This window comes from Myotis lucifugus, unplaced genomic scaffold, assembly GCF_000147115.1.
Source record: "Myotis lucifugus unplaced genomic scaffold, Myoluc2.0 scaffold_425, whole genome shotgun sequence".
NCBI classification, from domain to species: Eukaryota; Metazoa; Chordata; class Mammalia; order Chiroptera; family Vespertilionidae; genus Myotis; species Myotis lucifugus.
Genome location: NW_005871473.1, coordinates 837,812 through 853,538, shown reverse-complemented (window position 1 = coordinate 853,538; position 15,727 = coordinate 837,812). Strand labels below are relative to the sequence as shown.

Below are 15,727 nucleotides of genomic sequence, written 5' to 3'. Positions count from 1 at the left end.
TCCCCGGTTCAATTCTGATCCAGGGCACATGCCCTGGTTGCCAGCTCGATCCCCAGTAGGGGGCGTGCAGGAGGCAGCTGATCGATGTTTCCCTGTCATCGATGTTTCTAAGTATCCCTCTCCCTTCCTCTCTGTAAAAAATAAATACAATATGTTAAAAAACAACAACGAGTAAGTTTCTCCCTGCACCAACAGACCACATTTTGTTTATCAAATGCCCACCACATGATTTCTGAGGTCCTTTGCAACTCAGAGACTATGATTTTGTCTCACTGAGTAGCTCAAAGTTCCTGGAACACATTGTCACAATCCTGATGCGGCCATATACCCTATCCATCCATCATCCATCCATCCATTCATCCATCCATCCATCCATCCATCCACCCACCCACCCACCCACCCACCCATCCACCCATCCATCCAAAACCCTTGTTGAATACCTAGCAATAACTCTCCTAGGCACTGGACACAAAGAAGACTAAACCCCTCCGGATTTTAAGTGGAGGGAAATAGAAAAGTAAATCATTTCAGTATGTGTGGGGAGTGCCACAGCTCAGGTAAGCACCAGCACCCAGAGGAAGTGCGGTTTCCGGAGTTACGACGGAGAGGAGAGGGTGGGTGGGCATTTTCCTGAGCGGCATCCAGCAGCCACCGCACTCCGATGACTTCGGCGCGGCGCGGCAGCGGCTTGCAACTTCAGCTTTCCTTAGCAACCTGAGCGCACCGCCCAGGCGTCTTCCTATTGGTCCTATGGAGCTTGACGGACAGCCTTGCTATGCAATCCCAGCTCTCAACCCTTGGCTCCCCGTAGGCCTCACTGCCCTCCCGGGGTAGCCCGCCCCTCTCGGAGCGCCTGGGAGCGCATGCGCCGGCGGACTCCGGCTGTGCGCAGGGCCAGCGCGGACCAAGCAGCCGCGGAGACTCTCCGCCGAGAGCGCCTTTCTCGCTCCGCGCCTCCGCCGCCGCCGCCGCCTCCAGCCGTCCGTCGGGGGAGCGGCCGCCCATTGTTTCTCTCCGCGGCGAAGGTGCCGAGCTGCCCCGACTCGGTCCGTGGGGGAGCCCCCGGTGCCGCACGGTGAGAGCGCAACTTAGTTGGAGTTGGGGGAAGTTTTGTGATTTGAGGAGGGGTCGGCCCGGAGCGCGGGCCCCTCCCCTGCGGCCGCTGTTGGGCTCGGGAGGGGGAGGGGAGCAGGGCCGCGGGGACGGGGAGGGGGCGCGCGGGCGGGCGGGGATGAATGGGCGGCGGCGGAGCGCCCCCCCTCCCGGCTCCGCGGCCCTCGCCCCCCTCCGCGTCCGACCTCCCGCATTGTCTGCTCGGGTCGCAGCCCAACCTTCGGGGCGGCCCAGCTCCCGGGGGGGGGGGGGCGCGGCCGCCTTCCTCGCGATGGCTGCCCCTTCATCCTCTGAGGCCCGGACCCCTAGCCCCGGGCTTCCCCCGTGGGCTCCGAATGGGGCGGGGAACCTCGGCTGCTCCGTGGGTCCCTCTCGGCCGACCGAGTCCGCTCCCAAGTGCCCGGGACGCGAGGGAGCTGTTCCGCGGGGCGGACGCGGGCGGTAAACACGCCGGGCCGCGCCCGCCTTCGGGGGGCGCTTTGGGCGCCTGCTCCCGGGGGCGCGGCCGGGGACCCGTGCGGGTCGGAGCCGGGCGCGGGAGGGGATCCGCGCCGGGACCGGGCAGTGCCTTTGGCTCAACTCGGTCCGACTTCCAGTGCAGCCTTCCTTTGGGACCAACCAGAACTTTTATTATTTGTAAACATGGATTTCGGACACTTTTTCTTCCCGAAGCCAGCCAATCAGTATGTGAAGAGTTTTAATAAAAGTTTGGGGAAAACCCTCAAGATATTTTTACAAAAGGAGAGAAACAGATTTGTGTGTGTGTGTGTGTTTAAAATATATTTTTATTGATTTCGGAGAGGAATGGAGAGATGGAAACATCAATGATGAGAGAGAATCATGGATCTGCTGCCTCCTGCACGCCTCCTACTGGGGATGGAGCCCAGAACCCGGGCATGTGCCCTTGACCGGAATGGAACCCGGGACCCTTCAGTCCGCAGGCCGATGCTCTCTATCCACTGAGCCAAACCGGCTAGGGCTGTTTGTTTTTTAGTTTTTGTGGGTTTTTTTTTTTTTTTTAAAGTAAGTAGTTCTTAGAGCAAAATGATTCCATCACATTTACCTTACTGTGAGGTTAGGATTCACAGTGAAAGCTGGATTGTATTCCTGGGGTTCATTCTCAGCTTTTATACTCAGTGAGGTTACTTGGAGAGTTTATTGCCTCAGGCATAAAGAACTAAAGGAAAAGCATTGTGCGCCGCCCCCCCCTTTTTTTTCTAATTCCCCTTTATTTTCAGAAGCAGCAGCTTACTCCATTTTTCTAAAACATGGGGTTGTCCAGATCAGGACAGATGCTGCTATTTTGGAAAGATGATTTCTGGTTGGTTGAGATAAGTCACTGTTGCAGTTCTTGTATTCCTCCCATCTTGTGTATTCCTTCCTGGTCTCCTAGGGATTTGCAGACTGCTTTAAGTCCTGGCCTTGTTGTCAAATTTTGAGTGCATGATTCTACTGGATTTGGTTCATTTAGCAAGCTTATCATGCGGTAATCTGTTTAAATCCTCTAGTTGGAACTGGTTTAAATGTTCAAATTCTTAGTGAGACCAACACCCCTTTGCCATCTGCAAAATTAAAAAGAAAATCTTGGAGAAATAGTTGTGTGCGCTGTGAATTTGCTTTGATTGATTTCTCATGCCAAGTGAGTAACTTAGAGAAGCGTTCTGGGTTTTTCTGGTTGGTTTGCCTCATTTTGCTTTAAGAAATCAACTTTCTTCACCTGACGAGGCTAAAGAAAAATGCCCTCATGATGCGGCAGCATTGTGCTTTTTTTCTTAAATGCTTATATCAAGTACAATGCATATAAACAAAAAATAAGCATTGTACTTTTAAACGACAGTAATAAACCACGACAAGGTGTAGGTTTGGAGTGCGTGCCTGTGTCGGGGGATTGTGGGGCGGGAGGTTGTCAGGGAGGAACAAAACGCAAACAAACACGATTACAACATAATGTGACAAGTAGGCCAGTTGCTTTCCTTCTCAGCTGTGATAGCCTGTTGGACGGACTTTTGTTTTAGGGTTCCTCACACATCGTTTATTTGCCTGACTAATGCTAGCTATGTATACGGAGTGTAGATGGACTCCACCCCTAGCTTGACTCCTGGGGGCTTGTGATGCGCCTGAATTCACTTTATACCCTCTTTGCCAGGAAGGAGTCTTAAAGCACATGCAGGTGTTCAGTATGTGTTTGAATTGGCCGAAGGGCTTTGTATTCAGTGGTGGTTGGGCCCATAGAACCACTAACTCTGGGGGCTTGTCCAGAGTGACAGTTCACTTCCAGATCTCTGATGGGATTTATTTATTTATTTTTAAATCTTCACCCAAGGGTATTTTTTTTTCCATTGACTTTTTCAGAGAAAGTGGGGTGGCGGGGGGAGGGAGATAGAGAGAGATAGAGAGAGAGAGATGAGAGAGGCACATCCATGATGGTTGCCTTCCGCACGCTCCCTAACGGGATCGAGCCTGCAACTGAAGTAGGTGCCCTGGACCAGGAATCGAACCTGAGTCCCTTTGTCCTCCGGCTGAGGCTCTAACCATTGAGCAACCGGCCACGACAGGAATTTAGTTTACTTTGAAAGAGTTTCTAATTTTTCTTTTTAATCTGTTAATTCTTGAAAACAAGTGAGGCTTAAATAGTGCACTGTGGATTTCCAAAAGTAGTTCCGATTTAGAAAATGTTCTCCCTTTTTTTTTTGGTGCAACGATTGATTAATTCACACTCTGCCTACTTCCCTGTTGTGAAATGGGGAGGTAGCACAGTTGAGAAGAAGACATTCTTGGAAGCTTGGGTTTCCTACTGTGGAAGGTGTACTGGCATGCTTTCAGTATTTTTTAGGGATAAGTGAAATTGTGTGCCTAACATCAAGTAGGTGCCTAATACTTTTGCTACATTTTGTATGACTTAAAAATGTATTTTAGCCCTGACCGGTATGGCTCAGTGGATAGAGCGTCGGCCTGCGGACTGAAGGGTCCCAGGTTCGATTCCGGTCAAGGGCATGTACCTTGGTTGTGGGCACATCCCCAGTAGGGGGTGTGCAGGAGGCAGCTGATCGATGTTTCTAACTCTCTATCCCTCTCCCTTCCTCTCTGCAAAAAAATCAATAAAATATATTTTTAAAAAATTGTATTTTAAAAAGTTCTGATGCTAATGAGTATAGGAGTTTAGATACTTCTGTCATAAGGAATCCTTCTGATAATCTAGTCTTAATCAAATGTAATTTTTTAAGGTGGTAGTTGAACTGAATGTTAATAGAAACAGCTTTTACTTTCTCAATCACTTGATTTGAGTGGAACCTGCAGAGTGGCTTGGTTGGGTAGAACTCTGGATTTATAGTGTTTAGGAAATCGATTGTTTTCAACATTTGTAATAGTTATTTGGACAGTTCCGGCTTTTCTTCCTTATTTTACATTAGTTTTGAAAAGTGATAGATAAGGATTTTTACTGCATTTCTCAAACTTGCTTAAGATAGAACTGGACTGGGGGTTAATGTAGTGTTAGTACAATTCAGAGACATGAACAAATCATTCACTTCTCCCTTCAAGATAACTTTCGTTGTTGTTAATCCTCACACGGGTTATTTTTTCCATTGATTTTTAGAAAGTGGGAAGGAGTGGGAAAGTGGGAAGGAGAGATGAGAGAGACACACCCATTGATTGCCTCCTGCACGTGCCCAAGTTACTGTGAAATCACAGGAACTGACATTGGATGCCAGTGCTTGAAGTCAGGCGAAACCACAATAAACAGTGAGCACAGAATGTCAGACTATTTCAAAAGAGTACAAAGGAAGGTAGTGTAGTTGTCTCAGCTTTACTCATTTTCTTAAGTTATTGTTGTTTTTAACTGGGTTTACTCAAATCAAGGGAGTGTGCCCCTTCGGTGCCAGTTATTATACTTTGTGTCTTACCTACATTTCTTATTTAATTATGAATCAGTTTAGGATGAGGGAATAGACCCAAAAGTGATTAGGCAGCGGTCACATTAAACTAAGCTATTAATTAAACTATGATCCCAAAATTGGAACTCCAATTATGCTGAGTCCAAAGGCAATGCTTTTCACATCATCAATACTGTCAGCTTGAAGGAGTACCTTTGAAAAGTAAATCATGTTTATTGAGATAGTATTTGTATGCCCATTATAAGTAGATAGAGTTTGATTCATTTTTCAAACGTATCCATGCATGGAACAGCACAACCAAGAGAACGTTTCTATCACTCTAGAAAGTTCCCTTGTGCCACTGTCCAGGCAGTTTCTCCCCACAGCCCTCACCCCATTGCCCACCTTACCACGGGCAACCACTATTCTACTTTCTGTCACTGTAGTTTTAGGATAAACTGTATCCTCAGACTATCAGACGGACACAGGCCAAATCTGGCCTACTGCCTGTTTTTAATGTTGGTTTGTTTGTATGTGTGTTTTTTTTAAAATATATATTTTTTAATTGATTTCAGAGAGGAAGGGAGCGGGAGAGAGAGATAGAAACATCAGTGATGAGAGAGAATCACTGATCAGCTGCCTCCTGCGTGCCCCCCATTGGGGATCGGGCCCACAACCGGGCATGTGTCCTGACCGGGAATCGAACAGCGACCTGGTTCATAGGTCGACACTCAACCACTGAGCCACGCTGGCTGGGCGTTGGGTCATTCTTTGCCTGCCCTCATAGATTTTTTCCAATATGCATGCATAATTTACTCTTCACTGTCTGACTCCAGGAGGCCTCTGCTCTGATTTCTGAGGGTCCTTCATGGAACTCTCTCCTTTCTGGTACCCTGCAGCTTTTAGATTCCTCAGTCTTCCAAACTCTTATGTCTGAATCCCAACCCGACCAGACTGCCGTGTGCTGCATGGGATTCTTCTCACTGTACCAAGGTCCAGGATGTGCCTTCTCCAGGCTGAGAAAGCTGCTCTAATCGTGGGGCTCATCCCTTCTGTTCCCTTCTATTAGGGATCGCAGTCCTGTTCTGCCAGTTGTCCAGTGTCGAAAAGATGTTGCCTCATGTATTTTATCCATTTTTTTCTGGTTGTTGGAGGGGTGTGGTAGGATAAATCTGGATTCAATTACTCCATCATAATTGGAAATTGAAGTCCCTCGGAAGAGTGGTGGTGCTGAAAGTTTCGTTACAGAATTCTTTACATCTTTGGGGTATAAACATCAAAGAAACATTTGTTAAATGTCTGCTGAATATAGCTTAGCCCTTATGCTCTGGGGATTATGAAAAAGCTAGATCTCTTCCAGTTGAAGAGGTACATACATAGTACATACTATACATATGATTAACCAAAGCCATGAAATGGTCTAGTAGTGAACAGAAAGAAAGGTCACTGTTGTCTGATATTTTCAAATAGAAATGCTTTTTTACACTCTTGTATCTTCGCATATATGTATGGTTCCGTTTTATGGCACAAAAGGTGTTGAGTCAGTTGCTAGAGTATTGGCTCTTTCAGATGCACTTGGTGACATTTTGCTGTGTGGCTTTGGATAAGTTGTTTGTCTCTGAAATTCATTTTTTTTGTAAAATGGGCCTATGACATTTATTCCGTGGAGGGTTGTTAATTTATTCAACACAGATTTGCGTACCCTCTGTACAGTGGGCGTTGTTCTAGATGACAGGGATTCAACGACAAAAGGTAGTTGCTGCCATCAATCAAGGAGCTGAAATTCTAGCGAGGGAAGCGGAACATAAACAAATGAACAGTTTTGGTGATGTCTGGTGGTGATAATTCTAGGGAGAATATGAAGAGTATTAGCAGAATTTGGGGAGGTCAAACAAAGCGTTTCTGAGGAGACAGAATTGAGCAGAGATCTGAAGGAAGTGAAGGAGGCAAGCCCCTTGAAGATCCCTGGATGTTCCGAGCAGAAGGAACACAAGGTCAGAGGGCTTTAGGTGGGAGTCTGCCCAGGGAGGCTCATGCGGCTGGGATGGGGTGAACAGAGAACTGCAGGAGGTACTGTAGTGTCTGTAGGAAGAAGTCAGGTCAAATGGCTCGTAGGTACAATGGGAAGGACTGAAGGGTTGATCAGGACTGACAGAGCTGATTTAGTTTTGAGGTTTTCTGTGAATGTGCTTAAAGATGAATAGTAACAAGTAGAATGCCTCGCACCTTCACCGCAGTTGATAGACCGGGAGAAGGCCTTGTTTGGATGAGGGTGGTGGCCGTGGAAGTGGTGAGAGCTGATTGGAATCAACACACAATTTGAAGATAGAACCGGTAGGATTTTTTATGAATTGGAAGAAGGCTTTGAAGGGAGGAAAGGAATCTGGGTGATTCCTAGTTGGGGAAGGTGTGGAGTGAGTTTGCTGGGAGGAAGACATTGTGATTTCCCTTTTGGACATGTTGAGTTTGATCTGTGAGACTTTTAAGTGACGGTATTAGTTAAGTATTTGGGTGTGCAAACTTGGAGTTCAGGGATGAAGTCTGGACGGGATATAAGGATTTGACAGTTGTAGAGAGGGGAGGGTGGGGTAGGGTTACTGTGGGAATGAGGGGTATGTAAAGCTCCTGGCACAAGGAGGGGTAGGTGGCATGGTAGCTAGTAATAATAATGACAGTGGTAATCAACAACAACGAGGTATAACCATGGAGGATTGGATATGAATGAAGGTGGTAGTGACCTAAAACAATACCTTGTGTATTATAGCAGTTAGTTATGACGCCACACACGCTGAAAATTTTTCTCCTCTGAGCACGATAAAAATATTATTAGTGAGATGTGCTGTATATTTCCAGTCTCTAAGGATATCTGATTTTTTTTGTAGGTAGGTGCGCTCTCTGTTTGAGGACTAAGGATGCCTATGAGTCAGTGGACAGGAATGACCTAGCTTCTGCCTAGGCCCGCCTGCTACAATGGTGGTGTATGAATGCTTAGAGCATAGGATAGTGGGTATTTAAAAGACTTTCCCAGTCTAGAGAGATCTTTCGAGGCAGGCTATTTCCTAATAGGTGTCCTCTAAAAAGTGAAGTCATTAAAGGGAAGAAGAAACTGTATTTACTGGGTGCCTGCCTGCATATTGTATGTTCATTTACATTTCTTAATTCCTTACAATAACTATAAAATAGGTGCGCTTTCCCCTAAACCCCCCCGCCTTTTTTGATGAGAAAACGGGGCGGGGGGGGGGGGTCATAGATTTTAGTTTGTTTGCTTCTCTCAGGTCAGTTAACTTTCATTTCATCCAGGACTTTGTGACTATTAACATACTCTAGTTTTGTTATATATGCCTAAAGTCACATTTCCCCCACTGATATAATTATATCCAAAACAGCCAGTTTAGAAATCCAGCTTGTTCTTGTTGTAAATAGAAAAATCACTGTGGTTTGCCCTTAAAGTTTTCCTAGAATTCTTAAAAACCTGCAGGGCTCTTGTATTTGTGCCTTGAAAGTAGCAGAAACTCGCCAGCATAGAATTGTGTTTTCACATGCAGGAGCCTTGTGGATCAACATTAATAATTAACATTTGCACACTCTTTCACATCCTCGAAGTGTTTTTGCAAACAGTTAATTAGTTCATGTTTAACCTATTTTGGAAGTTGAAAAACCAGTTTTTGGGGGTTCATTTGAGCAATCCTGAAGTGTTAAGGGGATAAGGAGCAAGTCTCCAGTGAGAAAAATGCAGGCAAACACCATGCAAAATTAAATAACTTCTTTCACTTCCCAGCTTTGTGCCCAATTTAGCTCACATCAAGCATGTGTTTGGTTTTTTTGTGTTTTTTTTGGGGGGGGGGGAGGGGGGCGGGTTGTATATCTGCTTAATGCAAAGGGGATGGAATGGTGTGGACTGAAAAAAAAGACACCAGGTTCAGGATATCTGGGGAAAGACCTGGGTGATTCAGTGAACTGTACTGCAGCTTTCTTTTCTGTGATCCCTTCAATGCGAATTGTTCTTTATTAATTCCTGTGGGGGTTTTGAGGCTCAGGAAGTGATTCTGGCAAATAAACAGTCATTACACATGCTAATTTCTGGGAAAAAGATTCTTTTCTCCTTTACTCCTGCTTAGGAGATATAACTGTAATGGAATACTTCGCTAGTTTCCGCACCACCACTTGTCTGTCACCTGATTCCTTCTCTTTTCCCTCACTCACCCAACACAATGGCTTTTCCTTGGCAAGGTTGTATAGTTGGGAGAGGATTTGGAAGGGGACACGAGTCCCAGGTCAGCTGTGTTTCTGTCACATAGCTAGCTGTGTGACCTTGAGCAGGTTACTGCTCTTCTTCTGCCCTTGAATTCTTCTGTTCAGTGAAATAATATTAATGACTCGCTTTTCATTGAGTCCTAGAGGGGTGGCTGGAGGAGGATATAAAACTTTAGGATCTTGGACATGAAATGGGACACAGGAAATTTTTACATCAGTGAGAATTCCTCAAATTGCAATGACTTCTTCCTTCCTACTTTGGTTGGAATAATTAATTTATTGTCTTACTATTGTTGCCAGCCACATTACTGTACTTTAAACATCGTCCTTTTTTAAATTTTTTTTTTTTAACTGCGGAGCAATAAATAGAACCATTTCATAAATATTGAGTCTAGGTGACTTCCTAGGACAGGACATGCAGGTTCCTTTTTATCATTGTGTGTAGCCTGGTTCTTCAGAGGAACCTGTTCATGAATCTTGTCTGCTTGACCTTGCCAGAAAAATCTTTGTAAGGGATGGCAAGAGGAGAATTCTGAGAGCGAGGCATGCACATTTCATTAAGTTTTTATCACGAATGGGGATCTGTTCCTTTTTTTTTTTTTTATTTTGAGAGAGAGAGGGAAGGAGGGAGGCAGAGAAATATCGATTGGTTGCAAATTAGTAAGGTTTTGTCATTCTCTGCTATGTCATTTTTTTAAATAGCAGTTTCATTGTGATATAATTTATATACGATAACATATACTCCTGCTAAACTCTAATATATTTATTCTAGTTGTATTGAAAGTCATTACCAAACTATTATCTTCTCACTAGTGATTTTTTTTTTTTAAATATATTTTATTGATTTTTTACAGAGAGGAAGGGAGAGAGATAGAGAGTTAGAAACATCGATGAGAGAGAAACATCGATCAGCCACCTCCTGCACATCTCCTACTGGGGATGTGCCCGCAACCCAGGTACATGCCCTTGACCGGAATCGAACCTGGGACCTTTCAGTCCGCAGGCCGACGCTCTATCCACTGAGCCAAACCGGTTTCGGCATCACTAGTGATTTTTATATGGCATTTTTTACTCTAGTTTATAACGCTGTAACTGTGAACTGTCTCTGTAAATCATGGCACGGTATGTTTCCAGGGTTCGGAACAGACATCTTTAACTCAGCAAATGAGTGCTGAGTAGCCTTTTTCCCTTTCAACAGAATCATTACATGAATAGAACCATAAACCTTATATTAAGCACTTTTGTATGAAATCTGAGGTTTCTATCAAATTAGACATGGAAAATTAAATAAAGCTGCACAAATTACTGATCTCTGCAGTTTTTGAGTTATTCTCCCGTATGTTAGGTTTTTTTTGTTTTGTTTTTTTAATGACTGTTCCTTTTAAATACTAGTACAAGCATAGGCCTATAAAAATCTATTGTTTTCTCTTACGAATTAACAAAATTTATAGAAAAGATTAACTTCAAGAAAAGTCAAAAAAAAAATAAATAAATACTAGTACAAGAATGTTATGATTTATAAAAGGTTATTTTTGGTTTATGTGAGTAGTTTTTCACCTCCCCCCATAGAATCTAGTGATTTCTTCCCCCCCCCCCCGCCCCCTGCAGATCTGTTTTTCTTCTTAAAATGCATTCCCATTTATTTTGATTTTTGTGAAGAAAATAGTTTCAGGTAATTGGATACCTTTATAAATTTTGTACTTCCTTAAAAATTCATTTGGCAATGTATATTAAAAGTGTTGCTTTCTAATTCAGACCATCATCTCTAAAGCTTTCATTTGAAGTCCCAAGAACAATTGATCCATTGTTTTTCATGGCCCCATTTGTATATATTCTGTCCTAAGCTCATGGAGTCTCTGAAATACCACACTTTCCCCCCTCTCTGTGGTAAAGTACTATTTTGGCCGCTTTGCCAAAAGGGATTGTGGCAGTCTAAAGCTTACCACTTTAATAGTTAGCTCGCTAGGATGTGTGCCCGTAAGTGGAAAATTTTCTTTCCTGAGTCCAAATAAAAGTAATGGTTCATCTGTGTGGTACCTCAGGACCCAAATACTAACGGAAATGCAGAGAAATGTTCTAACTGTTCTCTCCCTTTAGCCCTGATGCCTGTTGAAATCTACAGGGACAAGTTCACTGATTGAATAGCTGTCATTTATTGGGGACCTATAACTGTCTAAGTGTCTTACGTTTATCAATTGAACTGAATGTCATATGTTTATCAATTCTCATCTCTGGAAGATGTTTTTATGATTTTGCCATAAAAGGAAGTTGAGGTGCAAGGAGCTTAATGAATTAATTTCAGGTGTACTGTATCCAGCAAACATTTATTGAAGGCCTGCTGCCAGGGGCACATCAGGGGCCAGGGACCCAGGGATGAACACAGATAAGACTTGGTCACTCCCCTTTAAAGCACTTAGATTTTGTTTCTTGATTAAAATGCTGTTGACAATAATAAGAGTCATAATTACCATCAGATTATTCTTTTTGTATGCCAAGATTAGTACAGTGTACTCTCTACACCCTTATTCATCTTAATCCTCACAAGACTCTAAGATATGGGGTCTGTTATTATCCATTTGAGAAATACGTGTTGATCAATTTGCATGCCAGTGCTGAGATTGGGCTCTGGGGACACACAGTTTTCCTTCCCATCTCTGCATGTCCACATTTAACATAGCTTTTTTTTTTTTTAAATTAAGTTAAATTAAATTAATTTTTTTCTCTTTTATTCTTTTGCACATTTGACATAGCTTTTGATACCAGCCTTGAAAGAGATTCCCTATATAAACCCTCCTTTATTCTTACAGTTGCATGTAATCTCTTTTTCTGACTTCTCAAACCTTTTCTGGCTCACTGCTTTCTATCCTATGTTGTACATTTTATGTTATGTCTTAGTCCCTTTACTGGGCTAGTGTCACACATTTCCCCAGCCCCTAACCCCCTGCATAGGGTAGGGACTCAGTGATATTTAATGAATTAGGTTATAGCTGGGTTGAAAAACAATCAATGATTAATTTGCTTTTGTTGGGCAAATTGTTAGTTACCTGTAAAGTTCTGCTTTCCGTGGTTGTACTTGCCTCCTTCCGGCGATTGTCACTGTGTTTGTACATTCTTAGCAACCTTACATAGGGCTATGAAGCAGGGCCTTATGTGGCAATGGCTTTTTGAAATAATTGTATCTAGAATGCTATATCCTATGACACACGGGTGAGTTTACTTTGCCATTGTGTAAGGTTTGTTTTGTGTTTCCTGAAAGCATTACCATAGGGTTTCTTAATATGACATGGGATAAGTCTAGGGCTTATGAATGTATGGGTCAAATGATTTAACCAATTCAAACTTTTAAAAAAATGGATTTTTTTAGAGAGAGGAAGGGGGGACAGAGAGAAACACCCATGTGAGAGAAACATCAGTTGGTTGTCTCCCACATGCACCCCTACCTGGGACTGAACCTGCCATCTGGGCATGTGCCCTGCTCAGGAATCAAACCAGCCACCCTTTGGTGCATGGATGACTCTTAACCAACTGAGCCCCAATGGCCAGGGCAGGACAGTCTGCTTTTATTTTGGATCGCTCATCCTCGGAGCAGCATGGATAGTGACTTGGGGGGCAGAGAAACGTTAGCGGGGACCATTACAATAGTGTAGGGCAGCGGTGACCAGGGCCTGAGGGGCAGTGCAGTGAGAAGAGGGCGCCAGCAGCCCTAGCCGGTTTGGCTCAGTGGATAGAGCGTCGACCTGCCGACTGAAGGGTCCCAGGTTCCATTCCGTTCAAGGGCATGTACCTTGGTTGCGAGCACATCCCCAGTAGGGGGTGTGCAGGAGGCAGCTGATCGATGTTTCTCTCTCATCGATGTTTCTAGCTCTCTATTCTTCTCCCTTCCTCTCTGTAAAAAATCAATAAAATATATTTTAAAAAAAAAGAAAAAGAGGCGCCAGCAGATCCGCTGGACATTTCAAGGTCGTGTGGATTAAGCTTGTCCAGGATGACTGCGTTTCCAGCTTAGGCTGCTGGGCGAGTGATTGTGTACTGAGGGGCATGATTCATTCCGGCATGCGGATGCAGTAGACTTCCTGGAGGAGGTGACTTCTGAGGTTGGCTTAGATGACCTCTTTCAAAGTGGCTGTTTGCTTTTGCCTGCAGTCTGTTTAGAGTTCATTTATTCATGCAGGAAACACCATCTGCGTACTGTGTGCCAGTAATCTTTATTTTTTACATTAAAAATTGTTAATTTTGGTGGAATACATATAAAATTTACCTGTCATCTTTAAGTGTACAGGTCAGGGGTATTAAGCACATTCATATTGTTATGTGACCATCACCATCATCCATCTTCAGAACTGAAACTCTGTACCCCATTAAACAATAACTACCCATCCCCCAACCCCGAGCCCCTGGGAACCACCATTCTACTTTCTTTCTCTAAGAATTTGGCTCTTCTGGGTACCTTACATAAATGCAGCCACACAGTATTTGTCTTTTTGTGACTGGCTTATTTCACTTAGTGTAATGTCCTTAAAGGTCATCAGTGTGTGGGAATATCCTTCCCTGTTAAGATGAATAGTATTTCACCGTATGTATGTACTACATTTTGTGTATTCGCTCATCCATCTGTCGATGGAGACTTGTGTTACTTCCACCTGTTCGCTCTTGTGAATAATGCTGCTGTGAACATGGGTGTGCTACTCTCTCTTCAAGTCCCTGCTTTCAGTTCTTTGGGATTCTGTTCAGCAAACATTTGAAACAGCATATTAGTATGGGCTGGGCCCTGAAAGAACCAATTGTTGTTGGATCATGTAGTAATTCTGTTTTTAATTTTTTGAGGAACCACCATACTGTTTTCCATAACGACTGCACCATTTTACATTCCCACCAGCAGCGCACAAGAACTCCAACTTCTCCACATCGTCTCCATTCGTTGTTTTTTTAAAAAATAGTAGTCATTATATTAGGTGTGAGGTAGTATCTCATTGTGATTTTGATTTGCATTTCTCTGACAATTAGTGATAAATTGAGCATCTTTTCATGCGTTTCTTGGCCATTTGTATGTCTTCTTTGGAGGAGTGCCTGTTCAGATTCTGGACCCATTTTTTAACTGGGTTGTTTTGTTGTTGAGTTGCAGGTGAGCAGAACTTCAGAAGAGACCCTTACTGGAGTCAGAGGCTTACTTTCTTAGAGATCAGTAGTAGGTAATGTGTAAACGTAGCTCAGGCTTGGGGAGACTTACAGTTCAGAGGCCACTGCTTGCGCTAGTCACCCTTCTTGATTTCATTCAAGGATGCAAAAACCCTTAGATCCCCTGAAAGTGTTATTTCAGAGCAGAAAGAAGGTTTCCCACTGGGAGAGAAGGAAATGGGAATGGAGTTGAAGTCAGGTGACAGTGAGGAGCAGGAGCAGAATCTGTCTGAGCCCAGGCTCCTGGGTTACGGAGAAGAAGGCAAGTGTGGAAGCAGAGCCTGAGAGCGAGGCTTGACCCATGCTCCTTGCACAGGAACAGAAGTTGCCGCGGTTTCATCTCTGGGTGAAGCGCGGTGTTGTCAGGCCCTCTCGTTTGGGATCATTTTCTCCTTGGTGGGCTTGCTGACCAGGAACCTCCCAGTGTGTGTATTTCCGTGTCCCACATGCTTAAGCAGCTCAACTGTCCATTACTTAGATAGTTTAAAATTGTCTGTGCAAGCCCTGGCCCGTTTGGCTCAGTGGTTAGAGTGTCAGCCCTTGGACTGAAGGGGGTTAGGTTCTATTCCGGTCAAGGGCACGCTTATATTTTGGTCTTGATTAAATCAGGCTTTATTTCAGATTTCTCTCTGACTTTCTTCCTGTGCCTTCAAATCCAGCCTTCCTTTCAGGCAGCGCTGCTGTGGCCAGTGTATAATTGGAACTTGTCTTTCAGATTTGTATTATGTAAATAGACTCTGACAGGGGGCTAATTTAAACTGTTGTAAAGATTGCCTTTCAGTTCTAAAACGGTATTTTGTGGTAGAAGTGAATTGCTAATTGTGTGAAGGAGCTTTAAAATGAGGGGAAAACAAAGAGAGAACTTATGAATAGTTGCTCAGTAAAAATACAGAAGAGGAATATGGTCATTTTGCCTTTTCTTCCTCTGAAATAGTCAACAGCTTTTATTCCAATTCTAATTCACAAAAAAGATCCCCGTACATAAATAAAAATACTGTAATGAGGTGCAGATGGTGACATATAGAATGACAATGGGAAATAGACTATTCATACAAATGTTCCGGGTCCAGATTTCTTTTATGGAGCAATTTGGAAAAAGTTAGGGAGCTCCAAAATGGGGTAACAAGTTGGTGGACTACATGTTTTGTGAATTCTGACGTCAGAAAGCCTTCTCTTGGTGCGGATGCATTTCTGAGATGAATGGTTAATTTGTTCTTGGTTCTTTTCAATGTCTGTCTTTGAGCAAATGACAAATTGAAAGGATGTTCTAACTCAGAGACTGCTGGCATCTGCTTGGAACTTTTTCTCCTTTT

The 15,727-nt window shown here is 43.8% G+C and overlaps 1 protein-coding gene across 1 annotated transcript in view; it reads left to right on the top strand.

Moving 5' to 3' along the window:
- The first annotated feature begins 875 nt into the window (after positions 1 to 875).
- Positions 876 to 15,727, top strand: part of LOC106699517 (A-kinase anchor protein 13-like) — a 93,015-nt gene continuing 78,163 nt past the window's right edge. Inside the window, exon 1 of the mRNA XM_014468064.2 lies at positions 876 to 1,075. The gene's annotated coding sequence lies outside the window, so the exon portion shown is untranslated. The remainder of the gene's footprint in view (positions 1,076 to 15,727) is intronic.